Source organism: Cardiocondyla obscurior, linkage group LG02 (assembly GCF_019399895.1).
Source record: "Cardiocondyla obscurior isolate alpha-2009 linkage group LG02, Cobs3.1, whole genome shotgun sequence".
Taxonomy (NCBI): Eukaryota; Metazoa; Arthropoda; class Insecta; order Hymenoptera; family Formicidae; genus Cardiocondyla; species Cardiocondyla obscurior.
In genome coordinates this window covers 10,564,646-10,589,096 of record NC_091865.1, presented here as the reverse complement: position 1 = coordinate 10,589,096, position 24,451 = coordinate 10,564,646, and the positions used below count along the sequence as shown (strand labels likewise).

The window sequence follows — 24,451 nt, the reverse complement described above, 5'->3', positions numbered from 1 at the left end:
CTTTTTCTATTGATCTGTTATTCACATTTTTGGGACATTTGTATGCACAAGTATTATGAAAATAAGTAAGATGTATTTCACGAATATTTTAATTTTTTTTCAATTGTAAAGAATGCATTGTACATTATACATATAGCTTATTCGTTTAGTAGTAAAAAGACATTCCTGTTTCTTTAAAAAAAGAATAAATATTCGAAATGTAACGGGCGATCATGTGGGTTTTATATCTCTATCAAGAGCGAACTATGTCGCGTTATCGGGCATAAAATTCGTGAAAGCGCATCATACATCTACTGATAAGTAGTAAAGCACACTAAGTTATCAGGCAACGTATCTTAAGAACAGTCATAAAAGCGTAAGAACTACGCAATCAATAACTATATCAGAAAAATGGGTACTTCGAGCACACGCTTTTAGGCAATATTTGAACTATTGAATTTAACTTACTATAAAAACCGTATAGCTGTTACACATACTAACGCATATGAGTATTAATTCCGAAGAAAATAAAAAATATTAAAATATAAATAATTTAATTTATAAATAAAAGTTTTTTGGGGGGAATAGTTAAAAAGAACAAAATTAATTTTATCTTAGTCCATTAATTTTTATTAATTTTAAAAATAGCAATATCGTTATGTAAAATAATATAAGTATACGTATAATGTTGAAAATTTTGCAAGTTTCTTTTTATTCATCTTCTAGAAATAAACTGTATTAAAAAGAAAGTGTTTTAAAGGTATTAAAAGGGTGTCTTTCTAAACTCTTATTAAGAATAATGAATACACTTAACTTTTGTCGAAAAAAAAAGAAAAAAAAATTAATTGACTAAGATCTATAAGGAAGAAGTAAGCCTGTTAAAGAGTTAAAGAAACGCGCCTCGGGGCGCGAAATGCGGCGCTTTGTTCGTCGATCAGTGGCAAAAAGAGGCCAGATTGTAGGACAATGTACCCTATTCTAACGAAAAGCTCGACGGCGGTCCCCATTTCTCGGTGGCGCCGATCATTCCACTTTCTAAGAGCGGTGGGATACACCGCTCATTTTCCACCGGCGGATCGTTACGTCCTTCTCCTTGTTTTCTCCTTATTGCCGAGCGCTAACTTTCAATGGCAGTTTCCCCGGGGCTGAAACGATCGCGCAGCGTCTGTTGCCTGAGACCGTGGGAGGCGCGGCGCGAGTTCTTGATGGGTTGAGTTGGTGCGCGCACGATGAAAGGACACGGGAAGGAAGCGTACGCGAGAGGAGCAAGATAAGATTATCTGTCAGGAACAGAGTTATAAACAGGTAGCGGGAGGGAAGGGATTAAAAGAGGTGAACAGTAGCGATCTCATTGAAATTGTGCGCGGAAAGCAACGCCAGGGGGTGGTAGAGAACGTCCCTTAAACCGCGGCTCGACACCGGCCTCCGTCTTGCTGTTAGGTGGCAGGGTATCAGGAGGTTATTTATTGCTCGCATTTCTGCGCGATTTCGTGTTTTTCAAGGTGTTTTGCAAAGTAGGTTAGATGTCAGCTAAATTTTGTCTTGCGATATTTATAACCTCGGCAGGAATGTGAAACTATTTTCGATGCTCCATATATTAGCCTTTCTTCTGCTTTGTTTCTTCTTAACAAATAATCTGACGCTTCTTTTTTTTTATTTCTATTTCTATTTGCATACTTTTTTGCGAACTCCTTTGCATATCGTTGGTTCTTTTTAGGATATTATTATATAAATGGAATTTTGATAAGAGACGTTGAACGTTATGTTATTAATGTTTATTTAAAATATAAAATATACTCGTTTATGAAATTATCTTATTTGCGTTTTTAATGTAAATTTTTTTTATTGCTCAATATCGATGCAAATAATTTGAAAGACAAAGTCTAACGTTCTGCTTACGCCGCAAAAGTTATTATCGTCTTGTTGGGTCCCTTTTTTTTATGCGAAGAAAAATGCCCGCCACTTAGAAACGTCCGCACGAAGTAGTCCACCGCATCCGCTTTCGCGACACGTTATAGATGACAGATATCCGGCGTCGGTCCGGGATTTCTCCGGAATCTATCCTCGAAAAACCGCGTTCTCGAGAGAAGCTCGAACCTCATCGCGTGGACCGGGAAGACCGCGCCGCCAGCTATGTGGCTAACCGTTGCTTTTTTCGCCATGTCTAGTCGTTACTGTCGAGCGTTTCGTTTCCGTATATAATATCAGAAACCGAGGGGGTTTCTTATCGCTCTCGACTTGTTCGCTTCGTCCCTCACCGCGTGCAATTTTTCCGTCGTCCGCCTCGCACTTTTCTCGTCGCTTCGAACGTGCGACGCAATTTATCAGCATGACCCGCATCCGCGGGCGCCCACGGCTTGAACGCGGATTTATCGCAATTATGACCAGACAAAGGGGAAAAGAGAACGGGAAAGGGTGCGCGGGAGATGAGGTAGAAAACGTGCTTGCTCGCTACTAGGCGTCATTTATTTTTCGCGACTTCGTCCTCATAATCCGGTGGGACGAAAGCCGGCGTGATATTTCCCGCCTAACAACCGGGCTCTACGCATGGCGCGCGTCCATCGAATATACTTTTTCAATTTATCAGCGCACTTTGAAATCGGATGCCGCGCTCTCGGCACGACAGACACGTCGAGAGCCTCGACCCGCGTACATTTTTTTTCCGCTTCACGCCAGCGCTGTACTTTCAATCACCCGATATTATTCCTCCCGTTTCTTTGCGGTGTTTTGAATATCAGAGCGTACGCTAATCTCTCGCAGCTCGCGTTCCATTTATTATACCGTGTATGCAATCTACATTTCGCAGCCGACTCCGGCTTGATTTTTTCCGCGAGATGAATCATATTGCGAACGCCTGTTTTTACAAACTTATCGGGAACAGACCCTCCGCGATTTGTTTTGCTGTCTCTCGAAAAGAGAAGGGCTCTGCTTCTCAAGATAAACCTTTGCCGCTGTTAATAACGCGAAATGCTTTTAAATCGGCTCGACATTTTAAATTGTAAAAGCAAAAAGGATGACGGACGTACTTAAGCGCCCCGTCTCGCGCGCACCCGAAATTCCGTACATCCTCTCGCCGAAACTTTACGTTAATAAATTCATTAGGACATTCGTAAATCGTACCGAACGTAGCGAGGCGTTTATGAACGTCTTGAAGTCGCGCCGCGAATTTATGTCCCCCCCTCGGAAAGTTTGGTCGTTCCGCCGGGGTATATGGAGAGTTACATTAAGCGTCATATTCCACGCGGTTGTGACTGTTCTCGAGTCGCGCGGAGCCCTGGGCGCGATATTACGTGAAAGCTCGCAAAATCGAATTTTCGATGCGCACCGTTCGCTGGGCCGCCCGCCGAGAAAAATCGGATTTTCGGATTTGTCGGATGCGCACGCTCAAAAGAATTCCGCGCTGAGTCTATGATCGCCAGAAATCGCCGAACGACAGTGGACGGGCGCGATTTCAATATTTACTTTATTCTTCGCACGTGCGATCGCGCGAGCGACAATATTGCGTCGTAAATGGGCCAGTAAAGGATTGAAAAGCGAGTTTTAAACGCGTTCTAGCATTTCAACGGTACGTTACACCGTCTTCCGTCGGGAATAGAAACGTTTTTTTACGCTATTTGCGGTAGCAAAAGGTTACTCGAGTTGAAACTTCGATTCGATACAACAAAACGTTGCTGTATGTAAACTTTCCCAGCAATAACTGGGTTGATGAAATTGACGAGACTCGACGTTTTTGGGTTATCATTAATAAAAACTGATATATACAATTAACTATAAACACGCAATCGTTGCGTTGATTATTTTATTTTATTTTTTTATTAATAATAAAATGTTTTTATATTAAATTCTCTTACACGAAGAGAGAGAGAGAGAGAGAGAGAGAGAGAGAGAGAGAGAGAGAGAGAGAAAAAAAGCAACGTGCAGCTATCAAATAATAATACATAACATTACGTACTCAGGCTATTAAAAGTTTCGCAGCTAGTGACATAAATTCTGCCTTATTTGCTTATAAAGAGGCAGCAGGTCGCGTAAACGCAACTGCCAACGGCGATCGGCGAGACGGGATGAACTCGGTCAATTCATGCAACGGTACTCTGCGAAAATGTTATGCGTTACCTCCCGGGCGCTGTTACAGAACGTGCGCGCGAGACGTGCCCGTTCCATAACCATGGCCTGAAAAGCGAATAGGAAGCTCGCACTCTCGAGTTCATTTCCGCTCTATCTCTTCCCGTAACGCCCCGGTCGTGCTGTCGCGTCAAAAAACGTCATAAAGTCAGCGCATACATCCGTCCTAACCGACCAACCCTTTCGAAGCATGAACTCCGCCGGGTCGAGCAACCTCTCCCCCTGTTCAGGGACTATAGGCAACCGGGTACCTATACGTTTCGCTACCATTCCTTCCCGTTCTCGTTCCCTCGTCCCCGCGCCCTTCGTGTAATCACATCCATGATCCTTTGACGCGCGAATCCGCGCCGCATCTCTTCGAATGCACTCGAATCCTCGGATCAACGAAACGCGAATCCATTAGCGAATTTCGGTTCATTGAATTCGACAGCTGTCAGACGGATGTCGAGTCGTTGTCCAAAACATTGGTATTTTGTATTAACTAGAATGCAAAGGGCTGATAATAACGGACAATAATGTCGAATTACCTTTTTTTTTTCTTTTTTTTTTTTTTGCGCGCGATGAGAGAGGTAAAAGAGAGAGGGATGAAAACGACCCGAAGATTCAATCGATATCCACCCGAGTCGCGCCGCTGTCACGATACCTTTGTGCGCGTTTTATAACATTTTTCCGTTATCATATTTTTCCGTTGTAACAAAAGGCGCGGGGAATAATTTTTAACGATCGAACCATTTTTGTTCGATAAGATTCGTTCTTTTATTTCCAATGCTTCTTTCTGTAACGTATATGTATAAACGTACTGTGCGTACGTGTTTTACAGAGAATTCGAAGTTTTGATATTACATATTTCTACGTTTCTTTTTTTTGTTGGAATTAATTTTAGTAAATCAATAAGGAGTGTATTAAGAACGATTTAATGCGGTGAGCTTGTGCATAAATGCGCTCGTCTCGTAGAAATTCGACCGGACGACAATTTTCACGAGTTACCTCCGCTATCTTGCATTGGATTTGCGTAGTAATTTCACATTGCCGTCAAATTTTCATTTTCGCATGACCCTATTCCGTGTGATTTGCTCACTGATTGGAGACTGAATCTTTGACGGGGTTATCTCTACACCTAGAATGCTGAATGTTGCATTCACCATAAATTAACGATTGTTCATTTCCAAGGTTGTATTAAATGGAAATTAGTTATTTCGCACTTAGTCCATTATCGTTTGCGGTATGCAACTTTGTGTAAATTTCTATGAATATGAATTTCTTTTTAAATTTTATATATTTTTGAAAAAATAATGCTGCGTTTTAATTTTAAACGCTGTGGATGAGTAATTTTCTGTCAATAAATCTAACAAACAACAATTTATCATACAAATTTGACTTAAAGGGGGAATGTATTTAGAATAAAATGCAACAGTTCTAGTTACAAAATATGAAAAGTAATGAACTAATTATGATAGAGAATATCACGAAAATATTAATTTTTTTTTTTTTTTAATACGTATTTTTCTTTTTTAATCTGCACTTATTATGGATTTTGCATTAAAGTTTTTATTAAAGAATATCTTAAATTAATTATTGAAAATATTCTACTTAAAAGTATATTTAAGTAACTTTATTTTGCAACCTTTGATATGATATTAGAAATAATGGCCGAATATTAAAGTTTAGTAATTCTACATTGAGGTTCGCGTTATGGCATTGCATGCCACGTATAAAACATATTATAATTTTTATAACAATCAATTGTTTATATTAAATTTTATAAAACTTAAATGATAATAAATTAATATTTGCAATATTAATATTTGTTAAATAAAAAAAATATTTTATTTATTTAATAACGATAAATTAAAAATTATTAAATTAAATTCTGTTAACAGACACTTTTTAAATTAGAATTTAACTCGTTATTATTTTATGTTAAAGAAAGAGAAGGAGAGGATAGGAATAGGTACTTTGTATTAACAGTCATCCTAGTGGTATCATTGTACATCCACATTTTGAAATGCAGTAATAACTTTGTAAGTCAGTACGTAATCGTGATTCTTGCCGCGGCACGGATAAAATGCAAATGCGATGCAAATGCGGTGGGGTATGCTAATACGCGCAAACGTTTAAAAATAGTGAGAGTACCTTATTAAAAGCGCGATTACATTCGAGGGCTCGGTTTAGGATTTTATGAACGTCCCGCTATGGTGGCTTTAGCGGCAACTACTCGTGTTAAATTGTTAATAATCTAGCTCTCATCCCCCGACCCTTGTTTCGAATGTAATTATTTTATCGTGCTAACGGAATATAATATCGATTCCCGAGCAATGTTCGCGATTATAAATAACGAAAGTCTCAATTTGCGTTTTAAATTGATAATTTGCAATATTTAGTTTGAGCAGCGATTACTATATATTTAAGTATAGGAAACGTAATTTGTTTTTAAGTTATGCGTGTATAGATGCACGTTCATGATACATAAGGTGATTGAATTTGAATTTAAAACTAAAGCTGATATACAAGCTGAATTAATAAGTTTTTTTTTTTTTTTTTTTTGAGAGTCGACGTTCAATACGTTTTTGTTTGTAAGAACAATAATAATTGGATAATAATTAATAGAGCGAGTATATTTTATGCGCCGCTGAGAAGCCGTTGAAGACAATCGATTTTATATTAGAAGCTGTCCCAATTGCATTTTAACCTACCACATTGCGTTTTAAGTGCCACGTACTGTTTCAACAAGCCTTCCAAAAGTCTTGTTTATAAATGATAGATTGATGGATCTATTAATTATTAACGGCTCATCACAAATGGAGCGGTTCAATAATTGTCGACGGATGTCGGGGAAAAGGAGTTCAACGGATGTTATCCGTCTTGAAGAAAGCTCGTTGAAATTGGCCGGGTGCCAAAGAAACGAGACTACTGAGAAAAATCTTCCATAAATCTTCTTTAATGAATATTAAATCGACATTTTATTAATTTTCAATATACCGTTTGAAATAAAAATAACTTAACAGCCGTCGTTAATGGACATTGATAAATAGAAGGAAATTGCGTTTACTCAGAATATATAAAGAATGTTATTTATTTTAAGAATTTTTTTTTATCCTTTTTAACGAAATTAATATTCAATCGCGTTTCATGAAAGTAATCATAAATTCCAAAAGTCTTATCAATTTCCACAGTCAGTCTTGTATTGTTACTTCGCTTCTATTTTCGTGCTTGCACGAACTTGGCTGCACAATACCTCGAATTATTGCAGTCAATCGGAGTCTTCAAAAATTCGATGCGCATACGTGGATCTTTAGGAATAGTGACATTTTCAGCACGTAATATCGCAGCAGTTACATGGATCAGCGATTTTTAGCGAGCTCCGCTCCGCTTCCTACACTTCCGTTATACGCCATGCACGTATGCGCATCTATATAAACATTTACGAGTACCGTCATATTCTCCCGCTGTACGTTTCACATATGATCCTCGGCATAAAGATATATTTTCAGAGTCGTTGATTTATCATTTCCAACGGCCTATTCGGTCAATTTTGGAATTTATCGTATCTTCCAGTACAATTTTTTTTTCGCAAAAGGTTCAATTAATATCGAGAATCGCGCTTCTCTCTCGACAAACTCGAAGATAATCTGTATTGTTGCAGATTGCGCCGCGATCCGTTCAAAATAATGCACCCTCCCGATAGTCGAGCTACCGTCTAGGGACGATATGCATATCCCAAAACTGATCGCCGCGTTAATACCGGCTTATGCATGTGCCGGTAATAAATTTCATATTCCGCGATTCGATACACAGCTAAGTTTCGCCGTTTATTAAACGTATATTTGGCCAAGATCTATAAACATAGAAACGGTAGTCGTTAACATATAGGCAATTCAGGCCGGTGGATGTTAGACATCTCCCGAGATCTCCATTAGCATACATCCGTTACACCGGTTCTCACCCCTGACTTCTCACACCCCCGCCCATGTCCGCGTTTCGCTGGCCACCTACCCCTCCCCCTCTCAAAGAGGTTCAATTAATCCTTCATCTCCCTCGCTCCCATTGAAACCTAACATGACCGCATCTGCCCTTATTCCATTTATTGCCAGACGGCGATATATGCCAATTCAATTATAAATAGGGATTGTGAAGTAACGATACCTCTGTGGCGATATTGTCGTAACGCTCTTACAAATAATTATAATGACAATAATCAAGGATACATTTCTTTTTTTAGTGTATAATAAATAATAACGTCGGCTTGATACGTTGTTAGTTTAATTTGAGTTTACCGAGAGTATCGAATGAATAAATTAATTTCAAATTTTACGCGCTTGCTCTAATTTTCATTAATTTTTGTATTCTTTTTGCGTCTTTTTAATAATAAAACGTGTAAAAAAATTAATTTTATAGAATTAATTAGGTTAAAGACGCGCAGGAACTTGCTGCTGTTTGTACACGTTGATGCTTACCTCGTGAATCTATCTCGCATCTTGTCAGTGAATCACTAATTCGAATCGCTAATTCTCGCTCCGCTTTAATACAGATTCATTGTCGCGCATATAAGCGCTAGGGCACGTAAAGCCCGGAAATGGCGACGAGATTGCGAGAGAAATGTGTTTGAAGAGATCCGCCTGCGAGAAAGACACGGTTCAGCTGCTGTGGATTGTGTGGCGAAGTACGTTAAAATGCGGGGTGAAATGTAATTCGTGATACGAGACGGGGATGAGTCTACGTTTAAAATTAACTTGGCGGTGTGACAGGAAAAAAAATTTTTGAAGCTTAATTTGTGTAAAAGGAGTTTTAAGATGAACGACTAAGTCTTTGTCATAATTTTTCCAAGCAGCTGTTATATAATTTTTAAAGTAATTTTAACAGTTTTAAATTCTCTAAATATTGCACAAAATAATTGTTAATAAAATAATTTTGTAGCATAAAATTTAACATTTCAGATCGTTTTATATAATTTGACGGAAATAAGATAAAAAGTATTACGTTTTAATGTCTGAAATTTTAAGCAAAAAAAATTTTTACCTGTTTTTATTTTCGTAAACAATTTTTTTTTTTTTATTATTTGTAGTTATGATATTTAGTTTGATCAAGTCGTTCATTTATTAACGAATTCCGATATTTCGAGCTATCTCGTCGATCGTTTCAATGGTTAGCAATAGGTCAATGCAGCAAATAGTGGCACAAGAATTTAGACGATGTATTTTTTTTTTCGCTATTGGATGGTTAAAAAATAATTTAATAACGTCGTTTTTTATGATGTTCTCATATGTAGTAGTCGTTATATCACGGAATTTTTCTTGTCGTTAATGGTAAAATGATAATTACCAGCGAAAGATTCTGCGGTCGCTCGATTTGGTCAATGTAGCGCGCTTAAAGTACGACGGCAGATTATCAGTAAGAGGGATGGAATGAGAGTCGCCGTCGGGAACAACCCGCGGGGAGTGAGTAGCGAGAATCGAGACGAGAGCATTCTCGCCGTCCTTTTCATCCTTTACCCATACGACGGCAGTCGGTAATGGAATTGCAAATCCGTCGACATTACATGCCTCTTGGCAACTTGTGATTTCGCGCCCGGTACTCCGCCAACACACGCCCCGTTACGTTTCCCATCCCTATCGTGTTGCTGTTCTTGTCGCTCCGCCTTCGACGCAAGAGTATCCGCTCGACCTCGCATTTCAACCATTTTCTGCCCTCTTGTCTGTCTCTCTCTCTCTGTTCCCATTTACCATTACTTTCCCCTTTCTCTTACGACTTTTCCTAGTTTCTCATTAATTATATGACATATTTGTTCCCTTTTTATCTCATTTCGCCGTTTTTTTTATTTATTAATTTTGTTTAAATAGATAAAATCTTTTTCTAATTTCTTAATTTTTTTACGGATTATTTTATTAATTTTTTAAATTTTATTTCGATGGATCTCTTTACTCGTCACTTTCTTAACAAACTTCTTCCTTTTCACTTTCTCTCGTCTTACATTTCTACCTCGTTCCACGCCTGGTCTCTGCTCCATTACTCGACAGGATCTGAGAACTTGAATGAACTATTTTCGAATTTCCCGACCAAGCGCGATGCGAGAATAAGGGAAGAAAAGGGTAGGATGTTCACCAGAACCGGCTTATCCTCGCTTGCATAAATGGTCCTTTGTCATGACCTCGGCGTCCCTCGGCATGCGTGGAATTTCTGGAATCGCAAGTAGATTGCATACGTACTCTGTTCACGTTAAGTGTCGAACTCGCTTCGGATAGTGTGAAACTAAGAATCCTTTAACAATTGGACAAATTCCTATAGAATTAGGTCGTACCTTCGTTCACGCTTCCCGTTCTCGACACGCTTGCTTAACGTTGTAACTCAGGAGGCTTAACTACTTGACGGACCGTCTCAAAATTTCTATTTAAATAAATTTATCGCTCGCCCACTTTATTATAAGCACTACTGTTATGCATTACGAATAATAACTGCTGTATCGAGCTTTAAAATGGTGACAATTTCCCGGTTATTCAGCGGCAATCTCGCGAAAATTCTAATATTATGCGCGGGAAATAATCTAATTTTTGCGATAGAATTGCTCAGCGCGGGTTGTCAACGCGTTTACAAAAGTGGGGGAGGATTGGCACAATTTTGTCGTTTCAATTTACACGTGATTTTATACCCGTATTACATTTTATTACGGCCGTTTCTACACTTGGCCTAGTTGGACAGTGCGCGTTTAATGCTAAACAGGGCACGTACTCATTTTGCAGTAGGCAAAGGACTAAGTCAAGCATAACTGACCGCGCGCATAAATTTATTGCTGAAATCGCCTTCCAAATTACATACTCCATATTTATATAAGCTAACGAACCGTGTTATGACTCGTATTCAGGATCCTAAGAGAGACGGGCGAGGAGTTCCGGTTCTTGAATCGAGCAGTGTTCAAAATGGTAGCTTTGTACTGGACTTCATCCGATTACTTGCAGCTTATTGATAAGAGCGTATGCGCAAGACGTTTCCGTACGTTCATCCCGAGACTCTCTTCGCGTAATCACTGAGGGCACGACGTTTGCTCACATAAACGTCGTGCCTGCAATATAATATAATTTGCAATAAAGACGATGTAGTCGTAAGTTCTCTAAAGTTAAGCCTCCCCGAGAAAGGCGAATTCCGTTATCAATTAAATAATATGAAATTACAATGTTTCCCTCTGTCGAAATATCTTATGGAGTTGATTTCGAGTTAGAAACTTGTCGAGATGAATATAGGATTTGCATAAGAATTAATATCGTACAGCGTATAATTTAAACATTTACCTAATTGCAAATGTCTTTGCACGACATGGTGGACAATTTTTTTATTAACGTATTTCACTTAATTGAAAAAACGTAGCAATTCTTGCATTTATGTTAGAGTCGATGTAAAAAAGTATTTATCGCGAGGATACTCACGAGCGCGTCCCGGCCTCGTCGTTCCGTCTCGGCCTCCGCGAATTATGTTATCTCCGTAGAAAACGTCACGGCTAATAATACCAGAAGGTGCAACAAATGCGCCGAGAACCAACAGGATTACAGGGGTTACGATAAATCTGGTCACGGTAACGCCGTAAGATTTACAATCCGCCTCGGACTCCGCGCCGGATGATTTAGACCCCGAGCCAAATTCGTGCAACGGGCATTATTCAATGGCAACGTTACGACTTATCTTTCGCCGCCTGTTGCGCGGTAAACTCGCTGTTTTTCATAGGACAGTAAAAGTTGCGTCGATGCCCCCGCGTGTTAAAATTTACGGCGCCTAGCGCGTCGGCTGCGAGCAACGGACGTCGTTTCAATGACGTCGGCGTACGGTCGATACCGTTGGCGGAATGTCCACCTCTGGAATTTTTGCATGCTCGATCTTCGGTATTTTTTAATTTAACGTCACGTTATCTTAGCTCAACTTAAAAATTGCTTTTTGACCCGAGTTTAGAAGAATAATAATATTTATCGTATAAATGTAATTTATATAATTTTTACTTCCGTATTATATCGGTTGATTTGTATTCTTTTATATTTATATCTTTTTTTTATCCCGTTTCTGTTAAAAAGAAATATGTTATTTTCGAAGTGAAACCAAAAGCCTCGTATTTTCGGGACGGAATACTTATCATAAATAATATCGTGACCAAAGTCGAGGAAACTGCGTTCTGGTATGCCCCCGACGGAATTCAACTCTTGTCCCTATAACAATTGGAAACGTTTATTGCTTCGTTTCGTATGGACGATGCTCTGGGGGCTCGTTAGTAGTGTGCTGCGGCATTTCTATATTAAAGTGGCTTGTTAGTCCGTTAAGCCCAGTGTGACTTGGTAGCTCGATCCGATCCGGTCGTCCTCTCATATCTCACCCTACCTGGATAATTCATTCCCGCGAAAACACCGGAAGGATTATTATCGCACGTGCATACCGAGGGGGAGGGAGGACGAATTCAAATAATGAAACTACTTTCGCGTGATCGATATTGGAAACTTTGCGGCGCTTCGAATCGAAGTAGGCGCTATATACGATTGAACTTTTCTCCCTTTTCTTTACAGGCAAATACTTATAATGAGGGGTTTTTTTTTCTTTTTTTTTTTCCGGACATTCCTATTTTCACGATCGAAGTTCCATGCAATATTTATCGACCATTATGCAAAAGTTGAAATTCAGATAATGTCATTATTTCAACGAGCAAAGCTGCATTTGACATCTGCTACTCATTATGCGGGCTGAAAATAAATGTATTTATCTTTACCTCTTTTCTGTATTTTTAAAATATATTTTTCGATAAAGCGAAACGGAGCACACGTCTTATTGAAATCATAAAATAACAAGTTACGACTTTCTCATTGAAAAGACCATTAACTGAATTTTCGAAAGAGCTTTCTAAATTTGGTTGAGAAATTTACCTTGCCTGCGGTACACGTACTTCTAAAGGGTATGTCTGAGAGAAGAAAATTTCGTGGGGATGATGCCGGTCTTGTAAACTTCTCATCGCGTTTTACCGCGTATTTACTCCGCGCTTAAGTGTTTCGAGTGCAATTTATCGTGATGCTAAAATCGCAAATACCGAGGCCAGGCCGTGTCTCTCTCACCCTCTTCTTCTCTCTCTCTCTCTCTCTCTCTCACACCGCAAACGCGCCTTGAACGCAGCGTGTGTCTTCGTAATGATAAGGTGGAGTGACATCGTTTATGCATCCTACGGTAGACGCCCTCCCGATTCTTTATGAATAGTTCTCTCATTATTGCTAACAAAAGCAAGGGGTCACGAATGCCGGGTAAGTCGCCCTTCGCCGCCTTCCCTTGCGATCTCTCGCTCTTCCATTCCGGTGTATAACGAGAGAAAAATGAGACCTCCCGCGGCGCGAGGAAAGGAGAAACGCGGGGATATCGGCGGGAATAAAGTAAGGGGAAAAATAGTGGTTATTGCTGGGATATCTCCGGAAGTAAATGTTAATGCGAGAGCGAATTCTTTCCCCGTTTTCCTTTAAGTTGAGGTCGAGTGCCGAAAGATTTATGCCGGGCGCCGGTAATGCGATCTTGTAAACAATACGAAAGAGGATTATCATCGTAATAAAGTCCAGTACGCGAGCTGGGAATTTGAATTCTCGACTTAATACGTGAGCGGGGGAGTAACGACGCTCGCACGTAACAGATAGTTAGCATAATGTTTGCGACATGCAAATGCGGTTGCGTCAAATTCGGATTGTTAGCGGCGCAGTGTGCACGGCTGTAACATTTGAATAGCACGATTAACAAATAATAATGTGATTCGCATAGAAATTCAGCGTGGTATCGCGGATTATTGGATACTCGCTAATATAACTATGCCTTGTAGACGCGGGAATTAGCAGCGATTCTCAATAGAGAGAAATCCATATACGAAATTAATCTAAGAGCCGATACCACACGTGCGCACGTAATACAAATTTTAAAATGATATTAATAACGAAAACTAATATTCATAAAATCGCATTAAACGACAGACCGGCTAATAAATTTGTGGGTTTTTAAAAAAATAATTGGAGCGGGATGGATTCCAGTGAGAAATACATAGAGTTTCGAGATAACTTGTCAAATACGTGATGGTTTAAAATACGAAAAGTATTTTTATGTAATCTATTTATCCTTTTTCTCTAGTGTAAAATCTGGCCATTTAAACAGCTTCCTATTTTATAATGCACTCGAAATGGGACGAAATATTTCTATTGAAATAAAGTGAGGTAAAAAATGTTGATTTCCACGTTTCGATTTTCTATTTATAGTCTGCAATCAGCTTTTTTTCTTTTTTTTTTCTTTTTACTTTACATATTTTTGTTTTGTAACAACAATGGACATTCGCATTATTTTCTGTACGCTTACGCATGTATTCCACCCATTTTCATTAAATAGCGATTAAATAAAAATACTGATCGGTCGCTTACATTTGCAACTGAAGTATTGAATACGTCACGATTTATTTCGTTCAGATTAACAAGTTAAATGGATTTGATGCATCGCAATAATTTGTGAGCCCGATACGTCTCTTAATGCCGGTTCGCGCAGCGTTTATCGAGTCGGCTGTTTGTCACCACGTCAAAATTTGAATATTAGCTGATCAATCCAATAATTTCGTCGAAATGGAACGTTGCGCGCGTTACAGGCACTCTACGCAAGATTTGTTGTCGGTCAATAAAAGCGACATACGAAAAACGAATGGCGAACAAACGAGAAGCCACCGGTGTTCTACTTTTCACGCAGTGTGCCAGACCAACAACAAAAAAAAAAAAAAAAAAAAGAGAGAGAGAAAGAGAGGGAGGGAGGGAGAGAGAGAGTTTGCACGTCGCAATTATATCGTAATGTTTTTTCGTGGCGCGAAAAACTAACCACGAACCCGTCCTTCCTCCGCGAACGTGTCGCGCGCGATAAATATTTTACATCGCGTTTTCATTATACGCGGGCAGTTTCATAAAATAGCAGAAATACCTCGCTCATGATTCACAGTGGCGATTCATAACCGCGAGTGCATTCGGTCAGCCGGCCGGCGCTTATTATCACGATACGTCATTTACGAAACGGAATTATTGTTTATTACCGAGCCTCGGTGCGACGCGGCGTAAATTCACGGCACTTCGCCGAGTCTGCTTTGCCGTCTATCTCGGATACACCGGGCACTTGCCACGCGCTCTATTTTGACATCATTGTCAGAAACGTCGATTACACGTTATCGCGTTGTTAACAGCGGCCATTATATCGAGTCCGTATACGCGTATTCTCGACGTTAGATCGTCTTTATGCGACACCTCGTGGAACAATCCACGAGCCGCGCAATGAAACCGCCTCTCTTGATTTCAATGCGAGATTTGTAACAATTGTAATTACAAGAATTATTTTTTTCTCCCCCTCGGCGAGAAGAAAAGCGTCATTGTTCTTAAGAAGCGTTCGTAAAGATTGGAATAAATAAGAGCTAATTTACGCTTGAGAAATAGTTACTGAATTTTAACTAGCTACAATTGTGCGCAAAAATCTAAATTCATGTCTTGAAAAACTTTGGCCTGCGAGCTTTCAGAAAGAAGCGAAGAGCAGGAAAGTAACGAACTATAATTTCATCGACCACGGTTAGCATTTTGTGTATATCCAGCAAATTGTTCTTTAAGAAATTATTGTACCGTAAACTATTTCTCTAACGAAATAAAAGATTCAGTTCGCATTATACTTAATACATTCTTTTATTTATCTAATTATAAAGATTTAATTCAAGACAAATAATAATATAAATTGTATGTTTGGATTTTTAATTGCGTGTAGCGATTCTATATTTTTTATCTTAGAAATGAAATTATTTAATGACCAAACATTCTTACTTTTGGCTATTTTTTTTTTTTTTTACAAGAAATTTTCTAACTTCCGAGCTTTTATATTTCCAACTGATTCTATTTACAACACTCTCAGGGGCATTTGTAAAATATGGAGTATGAATTTCTGTGTGACAGGGAAATCATTTTGCACGCGATATCCGCATAGTAGGTTTGATCAACAATACTCTTTTGGAGAAAATTTCATGTATTCTCTTCATTTTTTTTATCCTTCTCTTTCTCTCTCTCTTTCTCTTTTTCGTTCTCTCTCGATACCGCGAGCAAATAGGATCGAATACGAGCGCTTTCGCGGCTAGAATTTTGCCATTCGAGAAGCGTCGTCGCGTATTCGCATTTTCCGTTTTCCCTCCGCTACCCCTCGTCGCGGTACCACCGTCACGCGAGATCCACTCGAAAGAAAATTACCCGATGCCGTAGAGGCAGCGCGCGGGGGCACGAGAGAGGCGATACGATACAGGTATCGAATAATTGAACATCGACCTTCTGTAGCGCGAAGCCAATCGGTCCCATCGCGTCGCTCTATCGTGTCGCGATTACTGAACCACCCGTTGCATTGTGGATCACCGGTCGTCGGGGGAGGTTGCCGCCATTCAGGTCGCGCTCCAGTTTTTGACGCAGCTTTTCGTCAAATCCGTGTTAGAAGCTTTCCACGCTCGTATTCTCAAATATCCCTCGATTTTTGAGTCGTTTATTTTAAAAATAAAGATAAATTGAAGTTTGAAATGTAACCCCGAATATTTTCATCTATTTCGATTTTGACTCTTGGCAAAGGGGCGAAGGCAGAGCCGCGTGTTACTTTCAATTTTCTACGAGCAGCATTTCGCATATCTTTTTCCTTACCTTCAATTTAATTTTATTTCGAAACGCTTTCCACTGGGAAATTTTTCAAAGCCTATTTTTTTTCTTTTTTATAATCATGAATTAATGTTAAAAGGATATGTTGAAAAATACGTTGTTACAACGTTTAATATTTAGAATATATTTTCCTTTTTGCGGGCACGTTGCGACATTCGAAGGGAACGCATATTCGCAATTTGAAATTCTAATGAAGCTTTTTTAATCATCGTTTCGTAATATGTGAATATTTATGCGTGTAATATTTATCCGATGTCCGAAACGGTAAAAATATTATTTTTGTCAGCCTTCGTGGCCAATATAATAAACGATCGTATTACGATTTGCACCGATCTGCGGTCGGAAGTTGATTCCGGCCGCGTTCGCGGATATTCGGTGGTTTGTTGTAATGCAACCATTGTACGGGGCGTAGCGTTTATCGATGCCTTGTACGCGTATTAACATAAATACAGCCAGGAGTACACAGTAACTTTTATCGTGTACACGGGCCAATATTGATCATAATTCCTGTCGACTGCATTGAATGCACAAAGTGATATTAAATCTGAATTATACACATCGTGTAATTTCGTTCGCCTGGTGTAAATAATATGCACGATAAACTTATGTTAATATTGATATCGCTTTAAGAGCGATCGGTCGTAAAGAAAAAAAATTGTTAGGTGACGTAAAGACAATAATGATTGACAATAATTAAAAGACAATGATCATTGCAACATCGGGAATTATGCGGGAATATAGAGATATTATTAATTGATGTAAACCAGCTCTTAATATTTCAAACATTAAGTCAGTGAAATGTTATAAGAAATAATTTTACATAATAATATTATATTATATGTATATTAAAGTCAGAGGTATTTTTATTAAATTTTTTTCTTTCTTTCTTTTTTTTTTTTTTTTTGCGCATTGAGTAATCGATAAAAGAACCTATTAAATTAAATATTGATAACATTACTCTAATTTAATTTGCGGTAATTTAGTACAAATATTGCTGTAAATAATAAAAGTCGGTTAAAATGTAAAATCGATGTAGAAAAAAAATATTACCCTGAAAAATTATGTTAAATCAACTTACGTAAATTGGGCTACTTTGAAAGAGAAATATAATATAAATAGAGTTTAATTAGGAAGTGCATTAAAACTTAAGATATAAATTAATTACCATACCCAGGAAGCATTTAGAAATATTAACAAAGTCGGTCAGTATAAACGCCATAATGACGTCGTTAGAACGCCGTAGTACGTTTTATTAATTGCTCTGCTATTTGTACATGTATATATTACGTAGGTAATTCGCGTTACAAGAATAATGTATTGTTTGCTCCTTTATGGTAATAAATCGTAAAATATGCGAAATTAATGAAATTACCGTAAAATTTTCTTAATTAATAGTAGTAATGTAGTGTTTGAAGTAAGTTTAATATGAATTAATGGATAAAAAAAAACTCCATTTTTAAAATAGCATATTTTATTGCACTAGAAGTGGAAAGTAGTATCTTGAAATCTTAGCACATAACATTTTATGCATCCAATGTTTTCATACCCTGTATACATTTCAAGTTTAGCTAAATTAGAAATAACTTGGTTGAATGAGAAAATTGCTCGAATAAAACGCAAGTAATTACTTTCTACCGGATTTACGTTCTTCCGTCGACTCTAAATAGCTTTTAATTTATCAAAAAGCACATTTATTTTCATCAAAGTTCTGGCCGTAAAACTTCCTTGGCAACATTGAATTTATTGTATTTTAATAAGCTGTCAAAGCTGAAAGTACCGACAACAGTTGGCGTTTAACTTGAAATAGAAATTTAATAATCATTCAACGTTTGTGACTCTTTCGCAGATTTAGAATATTCGATTTATTATCTAGTTTGATTTGTTTAAACGATTACCAAGAGAAACTTGGTAAAACGACTATAAAGTTTAAATAACTTATAAATAAATACGTATACAAATTATAATAAATTAACGCCTTCGGAAAAAAAAGAACTTAGTTTATTTTAAATATAAATATAATTTTAATATGTTTTAATTTTAACGTTACATAAGTAAGAGAAGAGTAGCTAATATTATTAATTATATTTGATACTGCAATTTGAGATATTGAATATCGAATAAATATCCGCGAATATCTAACAATAATTTGTTCTATCTGTGAATTACTGAAATATTAATTCGCGCTTTGACGTTAAATGGATTCAGATTTATTTGACACAGACATATTTTTAAAATTCTCCGTTGAAACGTGTACCGTTTTACGTTCTTTGCTTTTGAAACGTCTGCGAAACGTTTAATCATCGAGGATTACGCGCACTGAGGAAAAAAAATTGTTGTATTAACTAAATCTGGGTTTAGTTGAAAGGTTTAGTTTGTTTAACAAAATTTTTTTCTCCATGCGGGTTATAGAAAAAAAAGTGCCACTCGCGACGTGGCTTTTACAAAATATATTTATGCAGTCTGATTTGTTGAAATAAAATTTTCGTTATTTAAATACGTAATTGTTTGCGTAAATAAGTGCACAAATGTTTCTACGCTGGTCTTTTATTAATTAAGAAGTAGCTTTGGAAAATCAGTGTGTTAAGGCTGAGATGAAGGAGTTTTTCAAATGAGTTCGCCTCGGTTTTGAAAGAAATCTTTTCTAAAGGATGTCGCGCTAGGGTTTGGGACGCAGCGTAAAATTAATCTTACGTTACTCGCGGATAACGTATATTAAATATAGTCCTCGAGAGAAGTTTTTCCCGATTAAACCATATCCGGGCTTTTCATAGAAAAGTGGAGCTATTTATTACCGTCATTGTACATTACGCCGACATCGCAAATATACAGGATGCAGTACTCTTTAATTGTCTTAACGACTTCACATTTTTTTTTACATTGATTACTTTGCTTTGTTCTTTGCAAAGACTATCCCAGATGTAGGTCCCCAAATTATAATTTAATTTTTTTGTATGATCTGGGATTAGTTCGATAATATCGTAATTTAAAATTTCCCGAAATTTTATGAAGTTTTAATATTAAATTTAATATAAAAATTTTTTTTAATTGTTTATTGCTTGTTAATTTTTAAAAAATTAAAAAATGTTTACTCTCTGAAAATTAATAAGAGATAAAATTAATAATACGGACTTATTTTTTCTCTGCAAAGAAGTAAGTTTTTATTTTTAAAAACGTTAAAGATCAAAATAAAATTAGCATCGATTAACTTTGTTATAAAAATATAAAAATACCTTTTTATATCAAAGAATATTGTACGGAATATTTTTTACATTGAAGAAAATGTTAAAGTCTATCGGGATAAAATTTTAACTATAATTTCCAAATAAATGTATGAATACACTTGGTTATTGTAGTGGTATTGTTATTAATTTAATCTTCATTATTTCATAAATTTATTATAATACCATGCATTTGGTTTCATCGAGATCGATTTCCTTTATGACCTCCATACTGGCAGCAAACATCACGTACGCGAGGCGCTTCGTGGATGATGTAATTGTTCATTCAATTTAATTTTAATATTCTGCTTAATACGGCAAGTTTGTTAGATATGAATAAATACGATATGAGATGAGCTACATAATTAAACTCTTTATGTCGTAAATATATGTATACGCACACATATATACTATATATTTAATTATTTATATACGGATCCATCAACATATTTTTAATGTGATATCCCGATAAAATATTTTCTTGCATAAATATCTGATTCGCGATTTTTGGCGCCTTTTTTAATTAATCAATTTATCGACGACGGCGCTGTTTACCGATATGATCGACGACACGCGCGCGCTGGAATCTTTTCCTGGCGCGATATTAGGTGACCCGTAAATTTCCTTCGGGATCGCCGCTGGAACGTTTCCATCGGTAAAGTACAAGTCGCAAAAAAAACCTCAACATTGGTAACGTAATTGGCTGTCGAATCGCTTCGCCGAGAGCCGAAGATTTATGCGTACTTTTTATTCAGAGCCGCGTTTTCTCCCGGCGACGATGAGGATTCGCCTCTGAATTGAGACTTTTCCACGGAAATTACAATCGCAATTAGGGTCTAATATGCATAGATTGAAATCCGATCGCGATTGGGACGGAGTTTGCCAATGAGAATAAGGAATGCCGACGGTTTCACGAGTTATTCTTTTATTTTTGTTCTCGTTACCCTGGCTGGCCGGTTGTTGTAATGAGCGCGGCTTGCAGTAAACAAATTTCGCTAATGAAAAATTAATTTTAAATTAGTTGTCAGGTCGAACAAAATACGATCTTATTATGCCTTAAATCGCCGTAATTTCACGTCTAGATTTGTCGAAATAAAAAAAGGAAAATTATTCTGCTTGATTAAACAAGAAAATGGCATATAATTGATTTAATTTCTCTTCTCATAAAGATTTCTTTTAGTATTGCATTCTATTTTATGTCTTAACGCTCTTGTCTTATGATGTAAATCTTTGTTTCATTATCACGTTTTATTACCGCGTGTTATTGATACTCTCGCGTATAAGTATCGTCATTACTAGCACGTTGATATAAACCATAACGTTTGTGGGACACGTATACGATTCTCGTTCGACTATTCCCATTGTGATGCAAAGCACCGCTGAGCGAATCTCCTCGCATTCGATTATAACGACTCTGCGTAATATGCGGCGCGGTAATTAAAAGTTTTTCTCTTTTTTTTTTTTTTCGCTTATCGTAAAATGTATTCATCCTAACACAGACAAAGTCACGGACCGCATTGCAGGCGAAACTCTGATGATGATAGGGTAGAATCGTAAGGTAGAAAGATTTTTCCGAGATACGAATTGCGGGACGGGCGGGTGGCAACCGCAAAAGGAAACGATTCCGACCAAAGAAAGTAGAAAACAAAAGGGCTTCTCTCCCTTCGCGTTGCACTCTTGATGCTGTGATCGACCAGACGGTAGCAAAATAATGATTCGGTGCTCTCAGCGCGAAACGTCCTCGCGCTCTTATGAAAATATCTCGGGGTAAAGGATCCTCGGGGAGCACGCCACTGTCGCGCGATTGATTCCGACTCTGGGGAAATTTGATGGATTGCTCCATCGGTGGGATTTCTTACGCTACGTCGAATAAAATTTCACAGAGCACTCGGAGCGTTTTGTTAATTTTCGCGTAACACTCGATTCGATATCGGACTTCGAGCAGGTTTTCTCGAGGTGTCAAGAAAAAAAAAAGAAAAAAAATAAACATGCATGAAATAAAAAAAGTAAAATCGTGCTCACGATTTTTTTTTTTATAAGATCCAAGTACATGGGGAGGGGACACACATGCTTACGTGCACATACTCGCATAAACGCGCGAACGCAAGAGTTACGTCGGGCAAGACGTTTCCCTTACGTCTTACTTCCTTTCCCGCTCGCTCTTCACAAAGAAATGACATGGCAAAGAGATGCTTCACGTGAAACTCTCGTTTCGCTCTCGAAGATGCTGCGAGACGAAGCGCGGCGGATTTTTCTTTTTCCGTCGCACTCCTTCTTGCTCGAGATATGGAAGTCACATCGGACCTTTTACCGGCGACGTCGCATAGAGATGCGCCACTTCAATCAACAGTTTTCGCGATATTACTCCCTAAAATTCCATTCTAGAAAATTTAACTCACTTATTAAATTTAAAATTGTACTAGATTTTATATTTAACGCATCCGCCCGTATTTCTTTAACCGCGCGCGCGAGCAAAATATTTTTTGTCAAATTACAAACGAAGTGAAGTCTTAAACGGTAGAAGAGAGAGCCTTCTTGTTTCAATCTCAATTAGAGTTTATTAGTCGTTTTACGATATCCCCAGAGAGACGTATAATTAGTGCAAAAAGTATCAATTTTACTTTGCACATCATGAGACAATCTTAATGAGCTTTTTTACTACGATCTTTTTTGCTATGAGAAAAGTTATCGTAATATTCTAGTAAAATTAGCACGAGCTTTTTTATTTACGATCTAATTTGCCGTGTTTAACGACGCTTTTAATATATAATAAAAATTTATAGTTGCGCACGCATAAACATTATCATTTGCATTAATTTTTATATCTGATTTTAGCAGTAATACATTGTTGCGAAGGAAAATGTTGCTTTTTATTTATAATTATTTAATTGCCGTTTGTTTATGATTTCTATTCATTATGACATACGTATTATATTTTTGAAGAGTATAATTTACATTGTCGATTAATTACTTATCTAACGCTATTTTAATTTATTTTTATCGAATTTTTTAAATATTACATACATTAAATGTTAAATACAGCAAAATTAAATCTTATAGTTTTTAAAATATTAAAACTGATATTTAGAATAATTAATAATAATAATAATGTTAAATATTCTTCTGGAAATATACTATTTATTATTTTTTTTTTATATTAATATTGGCTTCGCGAAGTTTATTAACGGTGATGTTTATTTTCGAGTAATTTTATTTTTGGCCGAGCGGATGCAATAGCAGAGTATCATGCTGATTGAAACAATGGGAACCAAGAGTGGCGTATTAAACAGCCAGGAGAAATAGGAGAATGGAGCATAAATTCACTGGCGAAACATGTCGGACACGGGATGCAATACTTGTTTGTTGCATCCTACGCGGGGGCCGGATATAGCGTTGCGTTTGCTCGTACGTTCGTTTTCCAGAACGATCAATTGGTTGCAATTGAAACGCGATATTTGTCCTCCAATTGGACTAATATTTTTTATTCTCGGTGCTGGTATTTTTGCTCTGTGCAATGTCGAAAAGAGAGAGAGAAACTGTCTTAGGCGTACTTTTTGCGAGAGATTCTAAAAATAATATAAAAGCTTTCAAGGTAAAACGTTTATCGAAAAAGCATTGCAAAACTAATCGGTTATTCGATTTTCTATGCTCTTATGTTTTTTTAAAATTTCTTAAACTTTTATTAAATTCTCGATATATATAAATTTGGTATACGACACTAATATATGTTGAATTTTCAAGAGTTAAATTTAATACATAATTATATGTATATAAAAGAAATTTATTATAATCTGCGATAATATTTTATTGTGATTTATGATAAAATCAATATGTGATAACGTCAAACCAAACGATCATACATATTAGATGAGACATCAACTATGGAACACGTGGGATATTATACTTGTGATTTGCCACCCTCGCGCACGATGCGACATAAAACTTTAGAAGACAGCGTTTCTCTTCCGGAGAGGGTACGGTGCGACGACCGCGGACGAAAATATTTTATACGTCGCGATAAGGTAACGACCCTCTTTCGGGGTTTTCCAGCCAAGACTAACGAAGTTCTCCGACAGTCCGGAAAATCGAGTGCCCGAACTGCTTTTCTTCGTCTTTCATCGACCTGAATTCACGTCGTCGGATTGAAACTCAGAAAGGAAAGAAACAGCTCAAACCTGCGAGGACTGCGAAACTCGCTCGGTTGAACGTCCCCAGGACTAATGATTTCCCCATGCACTTCGATTGGTTTCGTTATTTCGTTTCAACGGTAACAAAATACTTGCTTTGCTTTCGATTTTGTTTTACCGCATCGGTAAATTACTTTCGCATTTCTGCACTCTAAATTATTAATTAATGCACTGCCAGCTCTCTCTCTCTCTCTTTCTCTCTCGCTCTCTCTTTTTCAAATCCTTTTTTATTAGCTACCTGTTGTCATATAAAAAA

At 37.4% G+C, this 24,451-nt stretch overlaps 1 long non-coding RNA gene across 1 annotated transcript in view; it reads left to right on the top strand.

Moving 5' to 3' along the window:
* Positions 1-24,451, top strand: part of LOC139113457 (uncharacterized) — a 41,717-nt gene that overhangs the window by 1,659 nt on the left and 15,607 nt on the right. The gene's annotated exons all lie outside the window — the stretch shown is intronic.